At 45.2% G+C, this 11400-nt stretch overlaps 1 long non-coding RNA gene across 2 annotated transcripts in view; it reads left to right on the top strand.

Moving 5' to 3' along the window:
• LOC102374826 overlaps positions 1 to 9684 on the top strand; it is a 27332-nt gene extending 17648 nt beyond the window's left edge. Inside the window, exons 3-4 of one of the 2 annotated variants that reach the window (XR_001358295.2) lie at positions 5872 to 5930; positions 8932 to 9684. This is a non-coding gene — a long non-coding RNA (uncharacterized LOC102374826). The remainder of the gene's footprint in view (positions 1 to 5871; positions 5931 to 8931) is intronic. The other variant, XR_003094886.1, reaches the window with a different exon arrangement.
• Positions 9685 to 11400: the final 1716 nt, after the last annotated feature.

Raw genomic sequence — 11400 nt, 5'->3', positions numbered from 1 at the left:
GGGGGGAGCTTTGATTTTAATCATGTATTTTGGAGGTTTTATCAGACAATTTGTGATTTATTTTATTTTTTTTTAATTGGGGGGAAAACCAGGATCCTTGCTGATAAATCTCTAAACTAGCTGACAAGAGCTTATTGGTCACAGTCTTGTACTCCTCCTTCCCTCTCTACTCTAACCCCAGAAGGTCTCCAGAAAAAGCTCATCATAATTACTTGTAGAGTAAAAGAGGGAATGAACCATGTAGACTGAACTCCAGGAAAGGATGGACATATTGAGGAAGCATTGTGGGGAAGTTTGCACAACAGTGTCTGTGTTCTATCTGTTCTGTAGATAAATAGGGCACTTAAGTTTCTAGGGTTACTAGTTTGATAACTTTTCACAAAATCTGAATTCAGACAAATTTAGAGAAAAAGAAAATCTTTTCTGCATGCCATGAGGGAAATGAAAATAGTCTTCCAGTCTGTAAAACATTTTTATAAAGAGGACAGTCATCAATTGTTCTTTATGTCCACTGAGGGTAGGACAAGAAAAAATTAGTTTGCTCTACAGGAGAAAAGGTTTCAGTTAGATATTAGGAAAAACTTGCTAACTGTAAGGGAAGCTGAGTACTGTCCTTAGTAGTGTGTCACAGAGCACTGAGGTGCCCTGCTCCTAGAGAAGGGAAACTGCCAGGGAGAGGGCCCTTGCAGGGAATAAGGAGCCCAGATGTGGGTTGCTGGGGCAACCAGGGAAGGTCAGCTGAACGGAAGGGGCAGGGCCTGGCCCTTATAAAGCCCAGGGGCTGAGGCCAGGATAGCAGTTCCCTGCCAGCAGCTAGAGAGAAAGGAGCTAAGATGTGAGAACCGCAGGTACTAGTCAAGCCGAGTAAAGGATGGCAGCTCTGGGATGTTGGAGCAATGTTGTTATAGCCAGGTGGCTTATGGTTAAGTTGTAGCCAAGAGGCTTGTGTTTTGCTTTGTTGTTATTTATTACACCGGTGGTTTGATTGAGGCTATTAGGGGTTGGAGGAGGCCTCATAGGGGACCCACAGCAGTGTGGGGACCCCAGCACCAGTAAGGGCACAGCGTACGGGGTGCATAGACCCCAGCCCCAGAGAGGGGCAGTGGAGAAGCCCCAGTGCGGGCATGGCGAGCCCCTGAGGAAAGGTGTAGCACTGTGGAAGGCCCCTGTGAGGAAGGGGACAGCATGGCGGTAGGCCTGAGAGGCAGGGAGGCTTTACCAAGAAGGCCCCAGAGACGGGTGGCATTCCTGAGAAGGCCCAGTGGGGCCACAGAACCCCAGAGAAGGGGTGGTATTACTGAGAAGGCCCAGTGTGGCCACGGAGAGCCCCAGAAGGGGGCAGCAGTACAGAGAAGGCCCTAGAGAAGAGGGTAGCAGTACAGAGAAGGCCCCAGAGAGAGGGCGAGTGTATTTGACAGACCAACGTCCGTTCCACCTGCGAGGCTTGGGGCGTGGTATAAGGGGTGGTTGAAGCCACACACAGCCCATAAGGCTAGGGTGCCCTTGAAGCACCCATTGTAGAGCGGGACCCACGAAGAGTCCGGGAGTTCATGGGGCCAGAAGTAACCGTGTCCATGGAGAGGTGAGGCAGCCTCCCTAATACATTGGAACATCAAAGACGTGGCGGGCAAGAATTAGAGGGTGCCTTTGGGCCAACTTGGCACAGAGGATGAGGACCTTAAGGAGATCACAGCCCTCCGGTAGGACCTGCCCGTGACATAGTGTAAGGAGACTGTGGAGCCTCCTTCAATGTTAGACAAACATACTATCAAGAATAGTATGTGGGATAGTGCCTCAACCCCAGATGCAACCTGGATGCACACTTGAGACACATTTCTGGGGTGCTTCCACAGCTTGGGGATGCTATTCTGTCCCCAACTCCTCTGTGCTGCCTGCTGAGGAAAGGGGCATCAGTAGCAACTGAGCACAGGAGTTAGCGATACAGCCACTGAATTAGAACTTCCTAGGATTCCTTCCCAGCAAGTGAAAGAGAAATGGTGGAAAAAACCCTGGTTATATTCAACTCTGCCACTGTGTGACAGGATACTGGGCAAGATGGACCTATAGTCTGGCCCAGTAAATGGAAGGAGGAGGTTCCTAGGGATGCAGGGAAGGGTCTGGAGCCCAGATTGAGGAGCTGAAAGTGTGGGATCAGAGAGGGTACAGGAGTCTATTGAGGGGCTGAGTGTCGGAGCAGAGAGGGTCTGTAAACCTCCAAGGAGGAGCTAAGTAAAAGAGAGCATCAGTGAGAGTGCCATCTGCAAGGCATGGGACATGGTGTAGGGGAGGAATGAAAATATGCAATTCGCCCGTAAGACAGTGACCACAGTCTCCTGGTGGCCATTTGAAACCAATTTAGGAAGCCCAAGGACGCCTGTCTCTTATAAAAGTATAATACAACAAGGTGTGGTGGGCAACTGAAGGGATGAGGGCTGAAGGGGCTCCAGGGGCTTCATAGCCACCCCTGGAGAGGCACCGTGTCACATTTAACACTATAAATTTCTATTTGAAATTTCTGGATTTATCTGATGAATAATGTTCATGCACCTAACAGTGCTAATGTTGTGTTGCACCCTGTGACACCCTTGAAAGGATTTTAAGGCTTGGTTGAGAATCACTGCATCATACAAAAGACAAATGGCTCTTTAATGTGGCTCTGCATAGAACCATATTTGCTGGTCCAGAGGAAGTGCTCTGTCCTTCAGGAAACCATTATTTGTGAGCAACTTCAGGATTCACACACATTCTTAAAAATTAATTAGGAGACCAATCTAAATGAGATTACTGGAGTCTTTGAAATCAGGAGGATGAAATTTATTTAGCTGTAGAATTTTAATTAGGGCTTGTGGGTCAAAGTATCATAGTATCATAATACTTGGGGTCGGAAGGGACCTAAACAGGTCCAACCTCCTGCCCTGGGCAGGAATGGGTGCCAGAATCGTATCACCCCAGCCAAATATCTGTCCAACCTCCACTTGAAGACCCCCAAGGTAGAAAAGAGTACCACCTCACTTGGGAGCCCATTCCAGAGCCTAGCAGCCCTAACTATAAAGTAATGTCTCCTGATGACCAGCTTGAACCTTCTCTCTAGCAATTTGTGGCTGTTATTCCTAGTAATCCCAGGTAGTGCCTGGGGGAACAGAGCCTCCCCCAATTCCCACTGGTCCCCCCTGGTGAGTTTGTAAATGGCCACCAGATCCCCTCTCAGACTTCTCTTGTGGAGGCTGAATAGGTTCAGGCCCTTTAGCCTCTCTTCGTAGGGCCTGCTCCACTGCCCCTTGACCATGCAAGTGGCCCTCCTCTGGACACTCTCATTGTTATCTGACTGTGTAGGTATCAATGCCATAGTCACCAAGTTTTTTTTTTTTAAGAGAATGTGGTGGGAAACCATGTCAAAGGCCTTCTTAAAGATGACAGGAAGATGACATCCACCCTGACACCCTCATCCAGGGACTTTGTGACCTGATCATAAAAAGAAACCAGGTTAGTCAGGCAGGACCTGCCCTCAGTGAACCCATGTTGGTTGCCCCTGAGCATTACCTCCCCTGTTGGGCCCTTGCAGATGTGCTCCTTGATAATTTTCTCAAAGGTCTTCCCAAGGACCAAGGTAACACTGACTGGCCTATAATTACGGGGTCCTCCTTTCTCCCCTTCTTGTAAACAGGGACCACGTTGGCCCTTTTCCAATCCTCTGGTACCTGGACAGAGCACCATGAATGCTCATAGAGCCATGCCAGAGGCCTCTATTACCCCAGCCAATTCCCTCAGCACCCTCGGGTGAAGATCATCTGGACTTACTGATTTAAACATGTCCAGTCCCTCCAAAAGTTCCCTAAGTACACATCTTAGGACTGCCTACTCTCCTTGACATACACCAACATTTCCATGGATGTTAATGGGAGGGTTGCATAAGGATCATGGGTGGAATAGGTTCTTCATTTGGTTCCTATAGTTTAGTTTGCTCGTTATAACTTATTATTTCAATTTATCATTGCCTGTAGTTGTTCCCTGCCCTCCAGTGTGTCCACTTCTCCCCCACAGTTTTGTATCATCCCCAAACTTGGACAGAGTACACTTCACTCCCTTGTCCAAGTCACTGATGAAGACATTGAAGAGTATCAGTCCTAGGACCGAGCCCTGCGGGACCCCTCTGCCCACACCCTTCCAGGTCGATACCGACCCGTCCACCACCACTCTCTGGGTACGACCCTCTAGCCAATTTGCCACCCGCTGGACTGTGTAGTCATCCAAGCCACAGCCTCTTAATTTGTTCACCAGTATGGGGTGGGATACCCTGTCGGAGGCCTTCCTGAAGTCTAAGTAAATGATATCTACCCCTACTCCTGCGTCCAGATGTTTTGTAACCTGGTCATAAAAAGAGACTAGATTAGTCAGGCATGATCTACCTGCTATGAACCTGTGCTAGTTTCCCCTCAGCATAATTTTTTCTGCTGGGCTCTCGCATATATGAGCCTTAATAATCTTTTCAAAGACTTTACTAATATATTTTATATTCTTTTAGACTGACAAACCAAGCCACCAGTTATAGTATGGATTAAGGTATTTTATAGTATGGATAAGATAACTGATATTTTAAGATACACTCCTTAAATAGTGCATTTTATCATTTAGAAAAATAATCCAGAATAGAGTGAAACAGTGAATTAATTTGCTGCCGGTGCCTGAGACCCATCAGAGAAGCTTGCTTGTTTTTCAATGGTCTGAATTACCTTTCTTATCTAAACTAATCTATTGATCATTAATGATCTAAAAACCCTAAGGGCATGACAGATGAGTGAGAAAAATCCAATAAGCGCTCTTCTATTATAGAATACAAATAAGTTGAAATGCTATTGTTGTATCCTTATAGAAAACCTGGGTGACATTGAGTGAATTTGTAAACAGGTTTTTCAGGCTGACCTTGAGTTTTGTTAGCAGATTCTGAGATCTTTTGAATAAATGTGTTTCATTTCAAAGAATGCGTTTTTGTGGATGATATATTTATAAATTAAGGTGATGTATTTATAGAGCTAATAATGAAATGTGTAATACATACACAAGCACACTGATCATCACTGAACTCTTTACAGGTGGTTTAACAAGTAATTAAAGTTACCATAACATCCCCTAGGCTACATGGATACTACAGTAATTTTATTTTTTGCAAAGAAAACTTATAAATTTTTAATCACTGTGTGTGTGTATGCTTATAATTTTTTTTTATATACAATTCAGACATCTGTCACATGTGACTTAATGGCATAGTTAATTTCCATGTCCCGTTAAATTAAAATCTTTACCAATTGTCCCAGTTAGGGGACACTGAAGGAAATGGGAGGGAGGGAACCCCTTTTGACCTTTCCACAGGAGTTGCCAAAAAGATCATAATTTATTAGTGTGTGTTAGCTGCTCTGGCATAATTACATACATATTAGGTGATATAGAATTTTCATTTTAACAAATTAAGTTAATCAAAGGGCATCAGTCCGAACTATTTGATTTTTAGCAAAGAAAAGTGCTTGAACTGACACGTAATTATAGATCAGGGGTCTGCAACGCCCTGGCATGTGTGCCAGAGTGTGGCACATGAAGATACTTTGCTTGGCATGCCAGCCATCAGGGCAGATGGCAGGTGACCTGTGAGGGGCCTGATTCTTCTTTTGGCAGCGCAGCCCCAGCCCCTGCTCCTCCATCCACCTGAAATTGTGCATGCACCTGCTGCTGGCAACAAGCAGGTGGTGACGGGACGCAGTATGTTATTATGAAGTACTACTGATATGTCACATTTCCATATATACAGAATATTTTATTTTAAAAAATGAAGGCAGTTGCTACTTAATACAGATTGAAAACCTTATTTTTGTTTTCTAGGTAAAAGTGCCTCCTACTGGTGTTGTAATGAAAGTTTGACACTTTAGACAAGAAAAAAGGTAAGCACTTACTGTATGAATAGAAGGAGTGGTTGTTTAAAACATGAATAAAAAATTATTTCAGGCTAACTAAAAGAAATTGAAATGACATGTGAGTTAATAATATGATGTAGTCAGTAGATAGTTCAAGTTGGGATGGAGCACTGAGCATGCTCCATCTATGGGCTGTAGTGGTTTGAACAGGATTTTTCCCAACAGTTACTGATCCCAGCTATAAGGAGCTATTGTGACACCAGGCACAAAAACTGAGAGCAAATCAACTGTGTCTGGTGCTTCATTATTCTATCTGCTGGTGCCCAGGCAGCAGAGAGGAAAAAGTCAACTTACTGAAAAGGAGAAGAGCAATATTCTGAGGCTAAACCAAGGGTCTGTAATGAAGGTCATTGTCTTCTCTTGTTGGACAAGTTGGAAAATGTGGTGTTAATGAGGCAGGGGATTGCAGGAAGACAAAGAATGGTTTCATACTTAGGGAAGTTAAATGTTGCCCTAGAAAACTTGATTCTACCTCATCTCTGCAGTTGAGTTCCCATGCAAGACAAGTCACTTAAACCAAACTTTTCACAGGTGGCCACTAGCAGAGAGATCACACACTAGACCTAGCAGGTGCTAGTTCTAAGGAATATTAGTATTTGCTAAATTTAATTAGTGCTGATGATCAGTCATAGATTTGGAATTAATACCCTCTCCAATGTGCGCTGCTCAGACCTGATGATAGAGGGCAGGCAAGTAGAGGCATGACTAGGGGCTGCAAGTCTGTCCCATACCTGCCTTGCTTGCTGGCTTTCTGGCCACACTATAGGCTGGGGAAGAGGTGGGGGAAGGCCCCCCTGCATGTTGCTTGGATTCACCAGCTGTCAACTTTCAGATTTTCCCCCCCCCCCTTCACCTTGCTATTGGCCCCACTACCCCCTGATTGCCACCCTGTCACCCCAATCAGCCCTGGGGTGGGTGGGTGGGTGTGTGTGTTGGGCAGGGGGACATTCCCTGACTGCCTGTGGGCTCGCTGTACTGCCCTCTGTACCTGGATCCAGTTCCCATCAGGTCCTACTGCTGCCTGGCAGTTTTTTCTGTCCCACAACTCCCATTTCCCTGCCTCTCTTTCAGTTTCAGGTCTTGCCAGGGGCTGGATCTGGGCAAGCTGGGGCAGTGTCATCTACAGAGATCCCAGGAGCAGGCAGGAAAGTAGACCCCCCCGCCACTGGCATCTCTGCCACTCTTGGGCTGATTGGGGTGGCAGGGCAATAATAATCCTGTGGTGGAGGGGCCCCCCCCCCTCCTGTCCTATGCCCCCCTACTACGCTTCAGCCCTTTCCCCTCCCTCTCCACTCGCTCCATTCCCACCTAGCTGTTCTCAGCTGTCAGCCCAGGTGTACAGAGTCCTGGATGATGGCTAGTCCAGTTTGGAGCAGTGCATCCTGAGATACTGGAGGACTGTAACTTGGTTTCATCTCAGGTGAACACCCAGAAGTTAACTTAATTCAAGCTAATCGATAGAGCTCAAAAATAATCCTGGCCTAAAGTGGCATAACTTTAAAATGCCTAAAGGGCACTTAGCACTAGTTAACGAGCCCTAATATGTAATCATTGAAGTTTTAAGTGCTCTTAACATGATCTAATTGTAACGTGTAATCCAATCCTAAGCATGTGGCTTTTAATTTCCATGTGCTCAGTTTGAGGGACCTAGGATCTGATTTTTCAGCATGCTTAGCATTGTGGAGCACCTTATTTGAAGCACAGCTTCAGTGACTGTGGTTACATTTCTGAATGCTTTGTAATGCTAAATACATTTCAAAGTAGTTCCTGGGGTATACTTTTGACCTTAAAGTGATTCTCAACCAGGGTGCCATGGCACCCTGGGGTTCCTTGAGACCCTTTTATGGGTGCTATGGGGTGCTACACAATGTTACCACTGTTAGGTGTGCAAATGTGATTCACAAGATAAACCCAGAGATTTCAAAGAGGAATCCATAGTGTTAAAAATATTCTGACCTGCTATGGTTTCTCTGAGTTCTCTGCAACAGAGGAATCACTCTATTAAATATTTTTCACTTGCTTTTTGACTGTGTAAAAATTAAGACCTTGCATTTTTCAAGGAATGCCTTGAGTCTCTAAAAAAAGTTGAGAACCACTGCTGTAAATGGTGCGCTTCAATTCCCAGTCTGTAATGACACACCTTCATCTCACAGACTTGTTGTGAAAATAAATCAGTTAACATTTATGAAGTACTCAAGGCTTGGGCACACAACAAAATTATGAGGCAATGGAGGATGGAGATTTACAGTGTCAGCTGCTCTGTGGTTTCTGCCCGTGTGTATGCTGTTATGCTGCAGTCAATGAAAACTAACTTGCAGAAACTTTACCCCTGTTTTTAACCATAAGCTACCTACCCACATCATGTGCTTGGGCAGTTATGGTGAAATTGATACAAGGAAAATTCCTCCCTTCCTTTACCTTGTGGTAACTTGTTCATATACCTGTGCCTTTCAATACTACAGTGATGAGTGAGGACAAGAAAAAGTTAATTATTCTTTCCTTTGAACAGGATTTGAAGAGTGTGAAGTAACTAAGGCCTCTGCCACACATTACATATATTATGCAATTAATTGGCGATTTGCACAATAAATTTAGACTGGCTACATGTGCAAAGTAAGACTGGCCCCCTAATTATCACACAATTAACTGGTTAACCACACAATAGATGTAGACCAGGCACAAATGCAAAGTAATTATCACATGGTAAAAATGATGTTCCAGCTCTAAAAAGAGCCAACCAGCTATAAAGTTAGTGCTTAAAAATGTATAACAACCTTATAGCTGGTTTCTCTCTAATATTAATTTGAATGTGTAGCAGGGTCCTAAGGCATAGGATCATCCATTGAACAATGAGAATAAAATAAAATACTGAATAACTACTTATTAAGCCAGCACCATCCCCCCTGTACTCGGGGTTAGACAGATATCCTCTGAAAAACTGTGACTGTGTAATTTAAAATTACCTCAGTGGTGGAGCAGATGGATGAAGAAGGCATACTTCTCAATGGCTGCAAAGGCAGACTAAGTAACCCCAGATGTCTTGGATCCCCTTGCCTTGACACCGGTTTCTTCTCTGCCGAGATCCATGCAGTTACCAATGCGCAAAAGTTTCCTGACATAAAACAAGTCATGCACAGGCTTCTCCCACTGGATCCATCATCTACCATGATAACCAATCACCGATAAAAGAAACAAGACTGAGAAACCTGCGCTCTGACCCTCCCTTTAACCACCACCTGTGGTGTTTGCCAAAGAGTTTGCAGCACAAGGATTGGCCTTAACCATCAACAGACTAATTTACAACCCTTTACTTGACCCATGAGGGTGACCATCCTCAACTGTGAGGGATTGCTGCTGACAGCAACTCATTTCTGAGTATTTGATTTTGCAATCTTCATGTTCCTGTAGCATGTTTTTTTGGTAAAATATAAAATACATAGATGGGTGTATGGTTTTTATATGCTTAATAAAAAATGCCCAGAACAGTTCCTATGTATCATTTGCAGGGAAATGTGTCTTTCTCATGCTATCATTCATTATTTGTCCTACATAAACTCAGGACAATATGTTTAAGGGTAATGGGTCATTTAGTTTCATATTAGACAGCACTTAATAGCTATGAAGATGCATTCTCTTTTATTTAATTAAGATGATGAATTTTTAATCCATATCCATTCTCATGTTTGCGAGTATGTTGTATGGATTGCTGCTTCTTGAAAAATGGCAAACATTTTCCCTATTGATTATTTTCTGATAAATTAATAATAAAGATAGCTTGCTTCATGTTGTTTGTTGTTACTAGACTGTTTTTCTGCATTTCATGATATTAGTGTCTTTGGGCACTTACACGTGTTCTGGTGGTGGTGGGGGGGCAATGCTTTAATTAGAGTGGCTCCAAGAGTTGCTGCATCTCCTGTATCAGTTTCTCTGCACTTAAATGGTGGCAGGGGTGCTTGGACTAAAGCTTTTTTGAAGAGCTTTAGTTCAAGCACCCCCACTACCATTTTCAGTGCGGGGATGCTGATTCATGAGATGCAGGAGGCTGCTGGAGCACAGCAATTGTCACGCTCCAGCAGACTCAGTTAATCGAGTATGCTCCAATGTGCACGAATTCCAGCACCTTGGAGTAGCCTCGGCGCTCATGTATAGGTACCCTATATAGCTAGCACACATACAAAATGGAAAAGTTAGATTTGGATCATGTGACTAGAGATCTGTATGTGTAGATCATTGTGCACACTGAATCTGGATCCATGTGCCTCATCAGTGCCTTACTTCTCAGTGTTAGGTTAGGGCTAACATTCATTTTCAGTGGTGGAAAATTTCCACCATTAGATACGATTCTGGGAGAGGGAGCATTACAAATGTTTAGTCTGCAAAAGCCCAGGGTCTGGGGAAAGTGTAGGTTGCCCCAGTCCTCCTGTTATTGAGGGGACTGGAGAAATGGAGCAAAGGGCTCTCTTTGCTTCTCACCCTAGGTACTCTGATGTCAGAAACATTCAAGGTCTTTGCTGCACTGCTTCCTTCTCTTGACTGCTGGCCCCCTCCCCACCCCACTGCTCAGCTGAGCAGCAGGGCAGCAGTTTAAAAGCCAGCTGGGCTGGAAACCAGGGAACAGCAGGAAAAAGCCCCTGCCTGCTTTTCACACGGGGAAACTCCAGTGTGAGAAGCAGGCAGGGAGTAGTTGGTGGCTTTTCCTCCGCTCCCCTCCCAGTCTATGGGATGGGCAGGAGCAGTGACTTCCCAGAACCTTTTCTAGACTTGGATGACCTTAGTCTCAGGAAGGCATGGGAGCCTTTTCTTTGACTCTATGCCTCCTGGTCCCCAGGATGAATTAAGCTGGAGAAGGTATGCAGATGGTCAGCTTCCCAGGAGAAACTCTCCCAGGAGTGATTTCTATCTTGTTGTCAGGTTATTTTTCTCCTGAAGTGGCCATTTTTACCCTGGGAGAAAAAGCTTGAAGGTCTGCACGCTTTTGGTTTGTACCAAGAGAACAGTAGGAATGCACTGATAAAGATTTTTTTGGCCGATTATTAACCAGCCATATCAGCTGGTACCTATCCGATAGCTGATAATCAGCACAGCAGCTTGGAGAGAAGCCTCCTGCTGGTAAGTCTGTAGGGGGGAAGGGGCATAGGGGGGACAGATCATGGCCATCATGGTAAGGGAGAGAGTGGGGCAAGGGCAGGAGCAGGTGCAGCCCAGTCACAGTGGTGGATGCATTCCCACTGGGACTGGAACATAGCTGCAGGTGGTTTGTCCAGGGAACACAGGTGCTTGAGGAAGGGGGCAGCTCCCTGCCACTGTATGCACCCTGGGGGAGGCATGGGGGGCATGTGCCCCTCTGAATTTGTTTGTGGGGTGGTGGCAGGTTGCCCACTGCAGGCTCAGGGCTGGGGGCTGTGCCAGCCTCTTCCCAGTGGGGATGCTGGGCAAG

This window comes from Alligator sinensis, unplaced genomic scaffold (genome assembly GCF_000455745.1).
Source record: "Alligator sinensis unplaced genomic scaffold, ASM45574v1 scaffold352_1, whole genome shotgun sequence".
In the NCBI taxonomy this organism is placed as follows: Eukaryota; Metazoa; Chordata; order Crocodylia; family Alligatoridae; genus Alligator; species Alligator sinensis.
The sequence above is the reverse complement of the archived record's forward strand: the minus strand, read 5'-3'. Positions and strand labels throughout refer to the sequence as shown.